General features: G+C 39.6%; 1 protein-coding gene across 3 annotated transcripts in view; it reads left to right on the top strand.

Annotated features, from left to right (window-relative positions):
* The window catches only part of pdzd2 (PDZ domain containing 2), a 114,905-nt gene that overhangs the window by 35,447 nt on the left and 62,230 nt on the right, over positions 1-17,228 (top strand). The window lies entirely within an intron of this gene.

The raw sequence follows: 17,228 nt of genomic DNA, 5'->3' as shown, positions 1-17,228 counted from the left end.
AGTAAGTGGAGCTGATAAAGTGGACAGAAGAAACAAGGAGGTGGTTTTAATGTTATGGCTGAAGGGTGTGTAGAGCCTTACTTTAAAGCTCCTTTGTGAGGCTTCGATTGCTTGTAGTGTTTGTCATTGAACCGTTTCTTGGCTTCTGTGGTGTATTTTAAGAACCTCCGAAGAGTATCAACTTCCTTCCTGTCAAAACCATTTTTTACACTGCAAAGACAAAGAATTATGGAAAATGCTCTCCAGCTCAGCCTTGGACCAGTGGTTGCAGCTTCTGTGAGGCTAGTCAGTGTCTGCTATAGGTTACATACATTTTCTAGAAGAAACAAAGTAAAATTATACTGTGAAACCAGAAGATTTATCGTGTCTGAACAAAAGCAACAAGCAAAATAAGCCGGTTTCTCAGAATCTGAAGCGAGCTGTAATTTTGGGACAAAGCCACTAATATAGCCCAGAATTCATTCAGACCTCCTGTCTCTTATTCTGTGAACGGTTGTTTTATTGTCTTTCTGTCATAGAGTATGCATCACAGCTTATAGGAGGAAATAAATCACAAAACATCCCACCTCTTCTCTAACTCTTTCCTCCCTCCTGTGCAGTCCCTCACTGTAGAGAAGCCCACCTACAGCCGAGTTTGTCTTTCTGTTTACTGCACCACCGTGTGAAAACTGTCCATGATTCCTTTTTAAAGTCTTCTTATGCGAGTGTTTTCATTTCATTCTGTTACTTAATATATTTCATCTGGTATTAAGATTGAACATTTTAGTGGTGTCTTTGAAATTATATTGATATCACACCATTCTGAATTGAGATTCTCCACTGAAAGGAAAATATAGTCCAGAACCAGGCTTAGTCCCTGTCCGTGAAACCAGTCCATCAACTGCGTCTTTAGTGCAGCGCTAAATGGAAAGAATGATCTTTCTAGCACAACGTATAAAGGAGCGCATCACCAGATTTCTGTGGCTTCATACAGCGATTTGTGGTTTTGAGCCAGTGGCAGCACATCCGCCTCAGTTCAGTTTAAAACGAAGGGTTAGGTTCGGGGCATACGGCTGCAGCCGACGTCCTCAACAACCGTTTTGTTTTTGTTTTCCACAGCGCTAACTGGTTTAGAGAGGCACAACCATCTGTCTCTGTGGTGACTGTAATCTCAGAGAGGCTGTTCTGGCTCACTTTGTCAGCCCCCTGTTTATGTTTGTTTGTGTGTAGTTGTGGACTCTGGCTGTGGTGTCATTAAACTTATGATTCACGCTGTTTTGCTTTCGTCGTTGTCTTATCTTTGGAAGCAATATTTTTGCGGCCAACAATTCTCTGAATGTTTACTTGGCACTTTCTTGGCCGATTTTCTGAGAATTTTTTATACTTTAGGTCTTTGATACCGTTTATATTACCTAAAATAAAGTAACAAAGGGAACATCAGTACAAGTGTGAGCGTGTGACATTTTGGCCTGTTTCTGAATGATTTTCTCCTTGGCTTTTGGTTTTGCATGGTGTACAGGCCCAGTCAGACTAATCTTTTTTCAATTTTGTGTGTCTAATCATTATTTTAGTGGAATTTGCTGCAATGAATGGCTTGCCTCTGTAAATTCTGCAGCAAATATTTTGTGTATATTTTGAAACTTTGCATTGCTCATCTTTGTGAACCTTCACAGTAAAATAGGCATCATAAACCCACAGCCAACTTATAGTTCATTCAGTCTTTGGACTTGTCTGAATTTACAATTTTGAGGCAGCTGTTTGAGTGCAGTTTGCTGTGGTAAACTCTGAAATTTACAGTTTCATAAGGACTGCTTAAATGTGCCATATTCTACTCTGCCTGCATTGACCTCTGAAGGTCATATACAACATGTATAGTAGAGCTGAAGATCCCAAATGAAGGATGGGCTTTGATGCTGCTAACATGAACACAATTGAGATATTTCTGGATGCACAATGATATCAAAATCAAACATTTTTTTTTCAGTCCTCTGATCCAGTCTTTTGTCTTGCCTATTTTACAAGAAGACGCAAGCTAAAATTTTCTTCTGTGACTTAATTATGTTTCAGCATTTATCTAAGTCCTCCATTTATATATTTATATAAGTCCTCCACTTTTACCTGTTGTGTGGCTCTGAAGCACTGACCTGGGGAAGTACCTGATTACGTTCAGATCACGATATGATAATAGGAACCTTGTGTTAGCTGGCAGTTCAGAGCTACCGGATTGGTAAGCTGTGTGAAAGCCAGATCTCCCTCCCCCCCTCGCTTCGAGTCACACACACACCCACAAACACACATGTATACACACAAGCTTGTTTATATAATGCTCATTTAGCAATCGAAGAGGGTGGATGTCTTGTTCTGCATCTGTGTGGTCACAGAGGGCTTGTGGTGGGCACCATTTCCCCTCTGTAAGCTTGTGCATATACAGAGTGCTGAGTAAGGTTATTCCTTCAGTTCCCCACCATTCTTGGAATGTCTTTAGTACATGCTGTATTTCTACATCAGTAGGATCTGAGGATGTATGGTACATTTACAGAATCTGAAAATAATCGCATTTCGCTGGTTAGCATTGGTTTCAAAAAACATGAAATCGGCCGACTTGGGGACGCTGGCACGAACTCACTTTTTTCTTGGAAGTCTGATTATGTAGTCTTTTTATGTGAGACTTCAGCTGATAAGTAAAACATTGTGGTGTGCCTCGAGAGAGGTAGCTGGAACTAGGTGAAAACGTTGGAAGTCAAGGCAAATATGTTGCATTTGCTGCTTAAGAATCCAGTGGGTCTACCAAGTGACCTTAGGGCAGCAGTGGCTCTACAGCTGAAGTTCCCAACCACCAGGCTAAGAGCTTGTTTCTTGTTTAAATGCTCATAAACCAATCTTATGTAGTTTTAAACATATCAGTGCATATTTTCTCTGTATGGCCTCATAGATACATGTAGGTTTCTATTACTTGCTTTCAACTGTAAATTAGAGTAGGTGAAGAAGTCAAAGACTTCTGAATAAACTGACAACAACAAACTTTTAATTGGCCCTGCAGACCCATGAATATGGCTACATAAAATACAGATTCATTGGCACTTGCTGGTGATGCTAATGTGCTAAATTCACCACATGTGGTGTGTTTGGAAAAGCTAGTGAATGAGGCTATGAGACAGTCTAGTTACTTTACCACGGTCACCATTTGGAAACAAAACATTGCTCAACAATGTCAAAACATAGGTTTGTCATAGGCATGACGGCATCATCCCCCAGAGTGTCCCTAGTGGCCCGTCAAAACCATTTTGGGCTGAGGTTTGGTTCGCACTATTAAGAAGGTTGGGAAGCCCTGCTCTAGAACAGTATTTCTTAATCCTGCTCCTGGGTGCCCACTAATCTTCCCAGTTTCAACATTCCCTGCCACAGTGCACTTGATCCGACTTCTCAGCTGATTAACAGGCTCCTTCGTGAGTTAGATTAGATGTGTTGAGGCACAGAATGGTTGAAACTGTGTAGGGAAGTGGGTCTCCAGGAGCCAGGTTAAGAAATGCTGCGCTAGAATATCTGGGTCTTAATACAAGCGTTAAATCAAGGACACGGTGCTCTTCCCATATTACTCCCATATTGCTACCGATACTAATAAATACACACAACCTTAATGTCGCATAATTTTATCTGCCAGCCGATACACTATATGGCCAAAATTTTGTGGACACCTGAGCATCACACCTTCGAGCTTTTCCCATTTCAAGACCCTTTTTCAGCTATAACAGCCTCTACTCTTTTTGAGTGTGTCTGTGGGACTTTGTGTTCGTTCATTTAAAAGGGCATTTGTGAAGTCAGACACTGATGATGAATGAGAAGCACTGGCTTGCAGTCGATGTTCCAGTTCATCTCAAAGGTGTTCAGTGGGGTTGACGTCAGAAATCTGTGCAGGCCGCTGGAGTTTCTTCACACCAAACTTGTTATACGATGTCTTTATGTACCTTGCTTTGTGCACAGTGGCACAGTAACACTATTTTTTCAGTACCACCCTCACAAGATTTCACCCTGCTCCCGCAAAAAATCGTAACCATTTGTCCTGCTCCCGTCCGCGCAGTTCTGTCAAGGCAAACTGACATCCGGTTTGACAGTCTATTCACAAATACATTATCCTCTGCTGAAATAACACGGCAGTCATGGTCATTAGGCTTGTTGTAAAGTAACTTCACTATATGCCATTTAGAAGCAGTCTGTGTTGAGGCCTAAGCTACGAGAATTTGCATGTTGCTCACTTTATTGGTTGCTTTGCAACTCTTTAGAATTACTTAATTTTAACTGTTGTTCTGTTATCCTTTTTTGTTTGTATATGTGACTTGGTTTTATTTAGGCTATTCATTAATTTGTGTGATTTCTCTTCATGCATGCTTCAGCCCACTCCTGCCTACAGTGGACTTGTTGCCCACATGCTCCCTTGCACAACACTGAAAATTAGTCCCACACTGCAAGATACTGTGGCGGGTGCAGACCTCTACCCTAGACCATTATCCCTCCTCCACCAAACTGCACAGTTGGCACTATGCATTCCAGTAGGCACTGTTTTCCTGGCAACTGCTCAACCCAGATCAGACTGCCAGATAGTTGAGTGTCATTTACCACTCCAGACAACACGTTTCCAATGCTCCAGACTCTTGTTGGCCTGCTCTGTGAGTTTGGGTGGTCAACAGCTTTTGGTTCCTAGGCATGTTCATTTCACAATAATAGCACATATAATTTACCGGAGTAGATCTCACAGGGCAGAACTTTCATGAACGGACATCTGGCACAGACGCCATCTTATGACATTGCCACTATTCATGGCATTCTTCAGTACAGTGCATGCTAGTCTTACCTTTATTCTTAAGTTTGATAAATGAGGCCCTGCTACATAAGTAAGGGCCATGTGACTGTCAGCTGGTTTTATTCACTGACTACCCTCCCTTTTGAACTCTCTCTCTTTTGTGTCTAATGTTGATCCGGGTCATGGCATCAACTTAAGAGAATAAGGCTTGACCTGCAGCCTCCCGCTTGTTCAGCTGCAGCCTAAAGGACCTTTCTGGAAGTGTTCCAGTGCAACAGACATTGGTAGCTATTTTAGTAGACAGCAAATCTTGCAGATGATAAATAAGGCCTGGAGCACGGAAGTAGAAGTCAGGATGTCTTTTCCTCTTCCTGGACTTGGGATCCTAACTCTGGGAATGTGAACTCATTGTTGAGGGCTTGAGATGCATGTCCATGTCAGTGAGCACGTATTCAGGTCGTATTCAGATTTCTAATGAATACTGATTTAAAAATGGAACCATTGCGATTACAAGCCTATTGCATTGTCTTCACTCATTATTGCCGGACAGGTTAGATTATCATGGGAGATGGTTTCATAGTTATTCACATTTCTCCCATCAAACATCTGCTAGTTTGCCATAAAATTTGGTTTTCAATTTTCAGTTTACTACAGCAGTGGTTTTCAGAAAAAAAAGATCAGCTTGATAAAGTCTTCCTGTGGGCTGTGTAAGCCGTCATTTGTGTGGGCAGCAAGTTGCACAAGGATGGGAATCTCTGTATTAGAAACACTATATCACTATAAAAGTACAACAAGTGTGCTTTATAGTGTCCAGATTGACTGCTGTAGCCACAAGCTAATGTGTGAACCCCAAGCCTACACACTTGCCACAAGCTGACATGCTAGACATGATACAACAATACAATACAACACTGCAGTACAATTCAGTCCTCATGGACCCCCAGACAGTTTTTACTCCAAGTCAACACACAACACCCAGGGAAACCTGGACCATTTGGGATTCCCTAGGGACTGTTTGGAGGACCACTGCTTTAACAAATCAGCCACTGATATTTTCTTTAGCTATATAGACAGTGTGATGTTTGCTTCCAGAATGTTCTGGTATTAAATTGAATCCATTCTTTCCTTTACTAGTGAAATGTTTCCTGTGCCACTGGCTGCAACATAAGCTTAAAGCATGATCAATCCACCCCTGTTCTTAACAATTGGAGAGAGATGCTTTTCTTGGAATTCTGCATCCTTTTTTCTCCAAACATACCTTTGCTCATTGCCAAAAAGTTCTAATTTAACTTCATTGGTCTTTGCAGTCTGCTGGCGCTGAGTTTATTGATGAGGATACAGGAAAGGTTTATGAAGGTCATATTTGTGCAGGCGTCACTGCACAGTAGAGCAGTACACCACCACTCCAGATTCTGCTAAATCTTTCTTATTGTCTTTTGCAGTCAAATAGGGGTTTGATTTGCCTTTCTAGCACTCCTACAAGCTGTTCTCTCAGAAGTTACATAGCAAGCTGAGGAAATGGGCTACCTGAAATCTTCCTATGGCCTTCTTCTGCTTTTGGACATAAATTATTTTAATTTTCAGAAAGCAAGGCAGCTGCTCAGAGGAGCCTATGACTGCTGTTTGTTGGGGCAAGGTTTAAGGAGTCAGAGTATTTACAATGCTTTGAAATGTGCAGTGTCTGGCCTTATGATGACTGTAAACAAGCCATAGCCCTAACTAGCTTATTAAGGTCAGAGAACTTGGTGAAAGTTACTTGAGTGCTCAAATTTCTTGAGGTGTCCAAAGTCTAGCACGGTGCTCCTTTTCTTTTTCACTCTAAAACTTTACAAAACAAATTTTGTTTAAAATGTTGAAAAGGATATTTCATCTTTTAATGCCACCTCTACTTCGTCTTCCACTTAACTCTTCACAGTAACAGAAATTTTGACTAGGGGTGCCCACATTTTTGCATGGCACTGTAAGATGATGAATTAGATGTTATCTAAATATTAAAATATTTAAGAATTTTTATTGAAATCATAGTGTGCTAGGTTTTGTTTTGTTTGTTTTGGTCACTTGGCCCACAAACCCAAACCTGCCGTCCTCCTTTGGGTCCAGTCTTGGTAAAGTAGTGGGTTAATTTGCCCCTTTTCCAAGTATGAAACTGCACCATCACTACTATTAACTGTTAAAAATATTTGCACCATTCAAAACAGTGTGTGATGGTTCCTCTGCTCATTTACTCAGCTCAGAATGACTAAGCAGTGTGCTTTTGTGTACTTAATTTGTGGAATGGTTATTCTAGGGACATTATGCCTGTAGCTTTTCTTAGAATTAGCCTGGGTATATTTTCTGCAAGTTAATCTGCCCGTTTCTCCAGATTAACGTGTTTTTCAGTGATGTTTAGTCCTCACAGTAAAATTGTAAGATGCTTAGGCGAAACTTAATCCTCTGTTTTTCTGAAACTCATTAATGTGACTGCACATTCACATGCTGCCCCCATCAAGTCATTCACTCAGTGAGCTAACAAAGTGCAGCTTAGCTTTTTATGTCATGCTTCTTCCTGTCATTCCACAAAGGGAGAGATATAGTTCAGGCTTGGTTTGTCATTTTAGTGTGTGGAGGAATTTGAGTGTGTTTGTTTGGTCTGTGTGCTGAGACATGTGGACCAGATTGTTTTGGTCTCAGAGTTGCATACTTTCTGTTTATGGCCTCGCTTTAGTCCATAGCAGTGAATCTTATGATGAGCATTCATTGTTTTTGGAGTGTGTAAGTTTATTTCAGCTTTAGGTCTCAGGAAAACACACCTTAGGCGAAACAGGCATCAAGCTCAGCTAAAGGTCATATGTCATTTGCAGTTTATTACTAGATTAATTACAGTTTCATGGTCAGATAAAAGATGGTGATACACTGCGAATACAGCTGCTGCTGAACAGCACATTTATTGTTATGCTATCACTGTGTTTCTTCTGGTGTCCAGTTCACTTCAGTGAAGCATCTTTTAAGCAAATATATGCTGATACTGATCTGATTTGGATATGATTGTGCATCCCTACTCGACACAGTGTAAGGTTTACTTCATTCACTGTTGTCGTGTTAATAAGGGAATGACATCAAATCTATAAAACACTGAAAATATCATTGTAGATATCTGTCATTTTTCTTTTGAAATTTTATGCTTCTGCATTTTGATTATGGAATCCTGCATGTAAGGTTTCTGCATTACAATTTAACCAAATCTGAAAAAGACAGAATTTATGATACTTCGCTTAAATAAGCACAGTTAGTTTCTCTTGACCTGTTAGTTGACTCCATTGCTCCATAAGTCTCTTCCCTGCCAGAGCTGCTAATTGGTTACATATGTTCAGTTGGTGCGTGTTAGAAGTCGTCTGCTGAGTGTGTCCGCAGTTTTCCGCCGCTGGTAAATCAAAGGCCAGGTATGTCAGAACAAATGATCATAAAGCACATGCAGCAGAGGGCCGGAGGTGGTACTGTAGGAAGATTTTATTCGATAGCATCTGGGCTAACACAGTAGAAACCCCTTTCTCTCGCTCTGTAGCCCAACAGATGTTGCTTTCTGCTACTTGGCAGGGACCCTGGAGAGTGTCTACTTTTTAAGTCTGCGAAATTTGGCAGGCACTGAACCATTTCTCTGGGAGACTTTTCCTCTCCCCTCAAACTGCACTGCCGCTGAAGATGATCGCAGCCCATCCGAATCAAGGGGGCACAGGAAAAATGTGATGCAGTAACGCGAGCAAACGTAATCTTATAGCTTTGAATGGAATTTCCGTCTGGGGGCTTGGTCGATGGTTTACAGTGAACGCTGCTACGCGCCATCCAAGCCCAAAACCAAGAAATATGATTTCCTTGCTCTGCTTTGCATTGCTCAGGCCTCTTCTCACGGAGATAGGAGATCTGTTGCAGCATATGATAGCCAGGTGCGCATATGGGCTTTGAATATGTTTTTTTCCCTTTCGTTTGGCAAAAAGTCATGAGAAGAAACACATCAGGAGGCTTGATAGGAATGAGTACCTTAACCACCCTGAAGCCTAGTGAAGCCCAGTCTTCTTAGTCCACGCAGCTTTTTGCTTTAGATTAGGGCCGAACAATAAGTGGTTTGTTTATAGATGGCTTCTTGACCAATCACAGTTCCAGCTGAGTTTCTGTGGGTGATATTATCCCTAAATTTTCTTTCAGGTTGGGTGGTAGACACGAGTTTACAAGTGTTGTTGTTCAAATGTGGTTTTAACAGGTATGTGCAGGGGTCTCATCATAGTGGTGGGCCATATAGCCATTTTATCGTTGTGATCATTTGGTTATTGTGATACACAGTATGCATTTCTGAGCATATCATGAGTGTCTTCTGTACTTAAAGACCACTGGCCATCTGCATGTTTAATTCAACAGAGAGCATAATTAGTTCTGTTTTTTGGATGTAATGCCATGCAGTTTGAATTGTGAAATAATAATCTTTGTATTGAAGGTCAATAAAATTTACAGATGAGTGCTGTTAATACGTTACAATTAGCACCTTATTTATAATGTGTTTTTCTGATTAGAGAGAGAGTTTCTTTAGTCTTAAATTAATTCTCAGTTTTTGTCTCTAATCTCTCTTTTCTCTCTCACTTTCTTCTCATCATTCACAGGTTCGCACAAAGTAAATCAGCTTGCCCTAAGTGAACAGTCGGAGTGCTAATTTCAGTATAAATCATCAAATCAATGACACTAACTAGCAATAACAGAGTCCTGCTCTTTAACTCTATATGAACTTGATGTTATTTAAAACAAGCACACTTATAAGATTGTGTGAGTAGCCCATGTGGTTAATTTAGCAGCTAGTTAGTAGCAACTCCCTTCTCAGTAGCAGCCAAATTCCAGTGCGCACAGCAGGTGATGCCTGTAGCTCAGCCAGTCAAATGTGTCCCTCCAGGTATGAATTTGTAGAGCATTGTAATGTTAACAAGCGTTTTTTCAATCATTTTAGTTTTGTCCATCCGCCACGTCAGTCATTTTTAGGACTGCATGCTCCTGCGACTACAGACTGTAGAAATATCTGTAAAAGTGTTGTCATATTATGTGGAAAAAGAGTCTTTCTTAAGTATGGAGGCTCTCAAAGAAACAAACCAAATCAACCAAAATGATCAACCAAATATGTATAAAGTGATTGGCTGTTTGTAACCGCTATGCTCGCTCCTTAGTACATTTTAAGGTATATGCTAAAATGGCCTGACACAAACTTTTACTTACAAGTGGACAGGTTATCGACAAGCCCTGCCAAAGATCTTCTCTTGATCGTAAGGCTTAAAGAACGATATAAGTGGCTGGTTGGAAGCTTATGTTTGCAAACATCCTGAGTTTGGCCTGGCAAGTAACCTATTTAACACTATATTTAGCAAAAGAATCACAATAATAGTATTTTGTCCTTATCTTGCAGCACCACTTTTGCTGTTTGGGTTCTTTTTTAATTAATTAATTTATTCATTCATTCATTTATTTGCTGCTATCATACACAACAAAATCTAGCTGCAGTCAAGCTTCTGTTCTTCCATGTTCCGTTTTTGTTTTATTCAAGTCATTTACTCATGCGTATTGTACTGTCTTACTGTTACCCCTGTATGGTGATGAATTTTGCATGTCAAGTGTCTTCCAATGCCCAGCCCTAGTTTGTGCACTGTTATGACACTTTTCTCCTGTCAAGCATAAAGTTCCACCCAACATCTCAAATATCTGATTCACCAGCTTCTAGAGTTAAACAACGTGTAAAAAAAAACTAAACAAAATATTTTAGGCTTTTGCATTCAAAGTTGTTATATTTGAAAAACAAAAATGAGACTTAAATAAATGTTGACTCTGATAAAATGAAGCATATTATCTTTGTAGCAATGAAAATGATGAATGTGGGAGAATTAAAACAGTATGGTTTTTAATATATTTATCTAATTTACATATTCTATGTATAACAGTATATTCAGTACTCTGGAAAGGGCTGCATATGGACTGATATGACATGTCAGTTATGTTACTGCATATTGCATTTGTGGTGGATGATCTAATATTTTGAAAACACATTAGTGAACCTTTGATGTGAATGGGTTAAAGAGTGGACTTTTGTGTTTTATGACTAAATGATTTATGTTTTTAAATCATATGAAGGCCTTCATTCACTCGAAGAACATCTGTGATCAGTCATGATCCTCAAAGCACACAATAAAACATTCAGTGATCGGTTAGAGACTCACAGGTTGCGATTTTGATTAACAAGCAATATTTTGTGTCCCTACCAGCTACTTCAGCCAAGCCTTATATAAGAAACTGCATGGCCAGTTTTTGTTCCGTTGGCCTTCATTCCATTGGAGACGTGTTGAGGCTGGTCGAGTCTTGATAGATTTCCCCACCACTGTAATAGAGCTGAGGCCGAGCCTCTGTGAAGGAGCTGAAGGGCTGAAACTGTTGTTTCGTTTCACTTGCGCCCCATTAGCTTTTACAGCGGCTGAATTCCTTGTCAGCATGCCAGTTGAGGTCATAGCTTGTTTTTCTTCTCGTTTGGTCTTTATCAGATTGCTGATTTGTACAGAGATGCTCTTGGAGAAGCAAGTCTGGGCATAGAACTTATTTACTGACCAATTCTTCTAAGTATGTTCGTAAACATATGGCTCCTTGGGTGGTATAATAGAGATGATGGTGAGAGTTTCAGCAGAGAGTGTCACTCACCTGCTGAGACTGGTCAGCTGGCTTTGACCTGATTTCAAAGCTTTTTTTTGACTAGCTTTTCGTTTTGCTCTTAGACCTATATTCTGTTTTGTTTGTACATATTAGTTGGGGCATTACTTTTATTTGGTGAATGTTGCAGGAGTTCTTATTTTTTTTTTACATGTATGAACGGCACGTTTTGTAGCTGTACTCTGGTAAGTTTCTTCCCCAAGAACCCATCATCTCACTCTTGAGCACAAAAGAGAAGCGGCTGTAGAGGGTAAAGATGTTTAGACATGCATCCAAGAGGATTCCACAGTAATCTCTGTACTACTGGGAATATAATCAGTAGAATTATGAATGTTACTTGGTATGGGCTGGTGGGACAGTTGGCATTCCAGAGCGAGATAATCTTTTTATGTAACAGTGCTGGTCCAAGTAGCATATAACATCAGCATGTATTTGAGACTTGAAGATGTCTAAAGGCGTACCAAGTTCTCCATCGTTACCACAAAAGGCACGAAGATATCCTTGAAAACAATCTCAACTTTTGAATACTTCCAGTAACTTTTTCATGTCACGGCATAAACATTCAAAGCCAATGAGTGTTTTAAATGTAATATTTAGTTTGATTCCAAAGTAGACCGTTAAAGAGCACTGTAAACCGAGTGGTTTATTATTTAATTATTTGTGTTGTTAGGTTTTGATATTCTTTGCTGTTATTTGCTGTGAATGTTTCAGCAAGACTGTTCATACTGGGACAAATAGCTCAGGAAAGAAATGGGTCGTGAAGAGAAAGATGAAGGCACTGCATTTTTTCACTGAGAATGAAAGCGAGGAGCTATGTCAAAAGAACTGATTGCATCAAAGTGTTTGGCAGCTGTAGAGCGTCCGGATGCTACTTGCAAGTACGCTGTTCTGTGTCTTTTTGCAGCAATATTGGGAAACAGAATCCCTACAGGCTCACCATTTCCCAGCATGTCTGTCTTGGTTGTATTCTTCAACTTACCAGCATTTGAAGACATTGTGTAGATCAGATGTAATTCTGTATGTATATTACTGTATGAGTAAGCAGATACTGGCCTCATTTGCCTAGCATTGCAAAGAGCATCATTTTTAGATCAAACATGATCTAAAGCTACGGGTTGGTGACACTGATCTAATCTCCGGATCTGTTTTTTCAGTATCAGCAAACAAAAGCATACAAAAAGACATATTTAATGGAAAATTACACAGAAGCCTTAACAACTAACGGCAATATCAATTTATAGTTTTGCTGTTGTCAGAACAAAACCTCCTCTCTCCAGAATGGTAAGTTTACAGGTGAAGGAAAAAACTTTTTATTTTTAATGTAAGTCAGTGGAACCGGACTTTTGTCCATGTCACTTAGATCCGTTTCTTTCGGTCCATTCATCATGAAATTCACACATTTAAAAGGGAAAAAGGTGTTTTCAGATTTTGCCAAAACCTTTATTACAGCTTGCACTTTTTCAGGACACTTGCTTTCAGTTTTTTAAACAACTCTGCAGGAATGTTTTTTTTTTTTTTTTTCCCCTCAAATTTGTCAACAATTAATTTATATCCAGTTCCACTAACGGAATGTCATTGGATGGCTGAAAGAATATGGAGGAGAACGATAACTGCCAGTTCTGTCACATCAGCAGATGCCTGCGCTGGCTAGCTTTGCGCTGAGTGACTGGGGAGAGGAGGGCCATCTCAGCCGCCCAGAGAGAGCGAGGCCAGTTGTGCTGTCTTGGACTCTCAGCTGTGGGTGGCTGAAGCATCTCAGTGGGGCTCAAAGTTGTAACCTCCTGATAATTGGGCCAGTGCTTAGACATTTGGAGTGTTTTTACAGGTTTCTTGTAAACACTTTCAGTTCAGTCTTGGTAGTAGGTAACATTCAAAGTTGTGTACCGTCAAATCTGATCATAGAATGAACTCAGACAGTTTCATCTTTGCCGTATCTGCATCACATTCACGTGTGGTTGGTCTATGTGGAAATTTGAGTATAAAAGTTTATTAAAACAAATGCTAGATTCGTGGTTATCTAATCAAAGCAGTTCTTACTATAATCTATAATATTAATAAGAAGAATACAAATAAAAATAACAATACTAATAAAAAAACAATAATACGAGATTAAGCCCGTAATACAAAACTATATAATAGCAACAATACTAATAACACCAGTACTACAAATACAAAAGGAACAGTAATAGAGTAATACCAACTCTTCTATTTTGTGCCTATGGCAGTCTCGTACAAAAATGCATGTACTTTTACACTTTTGCACATTAGTATAATCAAAATAATCAAATACTGCACTGAAGATAATTCATCATTTGAACTCATCACTCATTTCCAGGTTGTATGAAAGTTTCATGAATCATTTGCCTGGTGTTTCAAAGAGCATCAATTTCTAAATGACATCATACTACATGAATGGAAATGTTATCTAAAGCCATAGGTTGATGACACTGATCTGATACAAACTATCTGTATCTGGCTGATACCATCAGACAGCGCTGGATCAGATGAGAATATGCATTCATTCAAAAACTATCCTGAAATATTACAGATTTAACTTGTAGCACAACATAACACAAAGCAAAATAAAGTCAGTCATGTGAGAACATCAGTCATTTGTAGCCTAAGCATAAGAGCACCAGTGCATTTGATGTTTTGGGAAAAGGACATTATACAAAACAGTAGCAGGGTTTTGGTTCCCAGACACAGTAGAATGAACAAATTTAAATATACTGATCTGAAGTTCCTCCTCTTGTCCAAATATAAGGCATGTACAAAATAATGGAAACACCACATGGAACATTGCCCATTTTATCAGAAACAACTAGCATTTAGGTGCACTTTGTAGGTCTGCTATGAAAGACTGTAGCCTATCTGTTGCTGTACAATTATCAAATCCCCTCTACACTGGCCATCAGTGGAAAAGGACCACCATAGGACCACCACTGATTATATTTATCATGAAAATACTTACACACATTGGCCGTTTTATCAGAAACACCGACCTGTGTATGAGTCATTCATAGACATGCATATTGGCCCAAACTGGCAGTTATGCAGCCCTGGTAAAACAAACCGGCCGTGCCACGTTAAAAAATACAGTCGATAGCTACCAGTTTATTCTTAGCATTTCACATACAGCACTGCACTAAATCTAATTAAACAAGACTGTGTACCACTTACTCATCAATCAAACAAGACATGCTTGGTTACCATATTTTTCTCTTTCAGTTTAGAACCAGAGCTGTGAGGATAGCGTCACAAACACTAGAAGTCAATAGTCACTCAAATCTTTTCCATAAATGGATCTCCGAAATGTCTCTGAGCCGGTTTTAAACCATATTAAGGTCATGCAGACATGTTGTTAGAGCACAGTGTGACTCATTTTGAACTATAAAAATGAATAAAACCCCACTGCTATGGGCCGTTATTTCAGACAGGACCAGGGATGGTATTCACCAAGCAGTTGCAAATTAGTGGGTTGATCTTAGATTGCTCTAGTAAAAACTGATTGTAGATCAGCCTCCTACACCTGCAGTGGTTTGTGAATACCGAATCCACTGATGCCTGTAAAGTCTGTCTCTAATGTTCAGGAGGTTGTTCATTTTTATAGGTCACAGAGAGTCACCCTGTGTCCTAAACCACATCAACAAGTCTGTGCAATGTTAATGAAGACCTGGATGTAGTTTGAGGTGATCGAGAGAAGCTTTGGGAAAGTATTTATGAACAAGATTTCAGTAATTTGTTACTTATATTGGGTGTTAGCAACATAAGCCTGGACAGCAGACATGCCTCGACTTATCGCCTGCTTTTGGGGTAAGACGAACAATTTAGATTTGTTGCTCTCAAGTGCTCAAGATTTCCACTAAACACTGGAGGGGACGGAGGAAAAAAAATAATTTGAGTGAAAGTTTTGCAGTTCGTACGCACGTTTTCTGTTATTCGTGGTCACGATTTCTTAAATCGTTCCCTCGTTTTCTTTTAATCGTGCGCACGTTTTCTGTAGTTCGTGGGTCCATTTTTTCTTATTCATGATCGCGATTTTCTAATTCGTTCATGAGGTTTGATTTTGATTTTGGGGGTTATGAGGAAACTGCAGCTCCTCTTCGCAGCAAATGGCTGCTGTGTTGAGCAAAATGGACTGAGATGCAGTAGACTAGACAGGGAGGTGATCGAAGGTCTTCTGTGTTATTTTCATTTGACTGAAACATCCCTGATTCGGCTACTATACTAAACAGGATAATGTGAGTGGGGTTTGTATGTCTTGTTAACCGTGCTTACAATGTTTATGACAAAAACCTGAAAAAATATATTTTGACCGATGATCTGGATGAACCAGCTATTACTTTGCAGCCCTGCATCACATACGATAGTCCTGCATCACAGAACCCAGGAAGTTCATTTGCAGTTTGCAGCCTTCTACAACGTCAATCTTGCTAAGGCCAATTTGATTATAATGCCTGATTAAGACTGTTTTTTACCTTCGGTGTTCTGCTTTATTCTTTAAGTATTTAAAGTGTTGTTATTCTCTTACACAATTGCATTGGTCCTGCTACCTTTTGTTGTTTTCTATTCGTTTCTCAGCATAATGATGAACGTCTAGGTCTGATGTTCTGTATTTGTTTATTTCTGAGCTATTGGCACACACAAGCACAGTTCTTTCATTAGTCGTTCACTACACTCATTGTAATGGCTCACGATTTGGATATGTAAGCAATTGCTTTGTTAGTGCATCACATCAGCATCGTCAGTGCAGCGAGTCACATTGTCATATGTGGGAGACCATCCCCCCTGCTCTTTTGTGGAACTGCAAGCCTGACAAACTGGAGAAAAGCAACCCCTGCACATAGTATTGACAGAGTAGATACAGACTGTCATAGGAATGAGAGAGTTGATGAGTTGATGCAGGGAGAAACGCATACGTCTTTAGGACAGTTCAAGGTGTGTTGCTCTTTTGATGCAATTTTGTTATGTTTGTTTTTTTTTGAGTTGCAGTCTAATGACGTAAGATTTAGAAAAAGCTCATAAATGTTGCCGTTTTTACCTCTTTGTGGAACATGCACTGTCATGGCACGATCTTTTCTGTTAAGGCCGTCCCCGTTGATTAAATTGTCATGTAATTGAAAGTGTATTGAAAATGGGCTTAATTTTTCAGCATTTAGTGTGACCATCCTTTGCCTGTATTACAACTACAGTTCATTTCAGGAGATTTGCTTTCAGTATTTCAAAGAAATCTGCATCGATATTTTTCCACACCTCCAAAGTTCAGTCTTAGAAGTTGGTTGCATTTTCTGCTTATGGTGATATACAGTAGGTCATTCCAGACACATGCAGACACTACATTTACAAACACTACAACCAATATATCCCAAAAAAAAAGCCTAAAAATGAGTGTTTTCTGGGTTCTTGTCTTACTGTAGTTAAAAATATATATTCTCATGCAAATTAACAACTAATTATTGCTGATGTATTGAGAATGTAGTCGATGTTCAACTGATGTGTTTTAAATTGAAAATCTGATTTTTTTTTTTTTTTTTTTTTAAAGTAATCATGACAGCCCAACATCTTGTATCACTGGCTCAAACCTTGCAAAACAAAGCAGCACAAATGATTGACTATTGTTCTTTGGCATGTTAGAGTGGTCTAGGTTAATATGTAGCAACAATAATCCTGTTGGTGATGGCCACAGGGGTAGTCAGTCATGCGGGCCTTTATAAGTCTGTTTAGAATGTGGCTTATGAAAGTCCATGTG

Source organism: Pygocentrus nattereri, chromosome 20 (genome assembly GCF_015220715.1).
Source record: "Pygocentrus nattereri isolate fPygNat1 chromosome 20, fPygNat1.pri, whole genome shotgun sequence".
Classification (NCBI taxonomy): Eukaryota; Metazoa; Chordata; class Actinopteri; order Characiformes; family Serrasalmidae; genus Pygocentrus; species Pygocentrus nattereri.
This window is presented reverse-complemented; position numbering and strand designations above follow the sequence as displayed.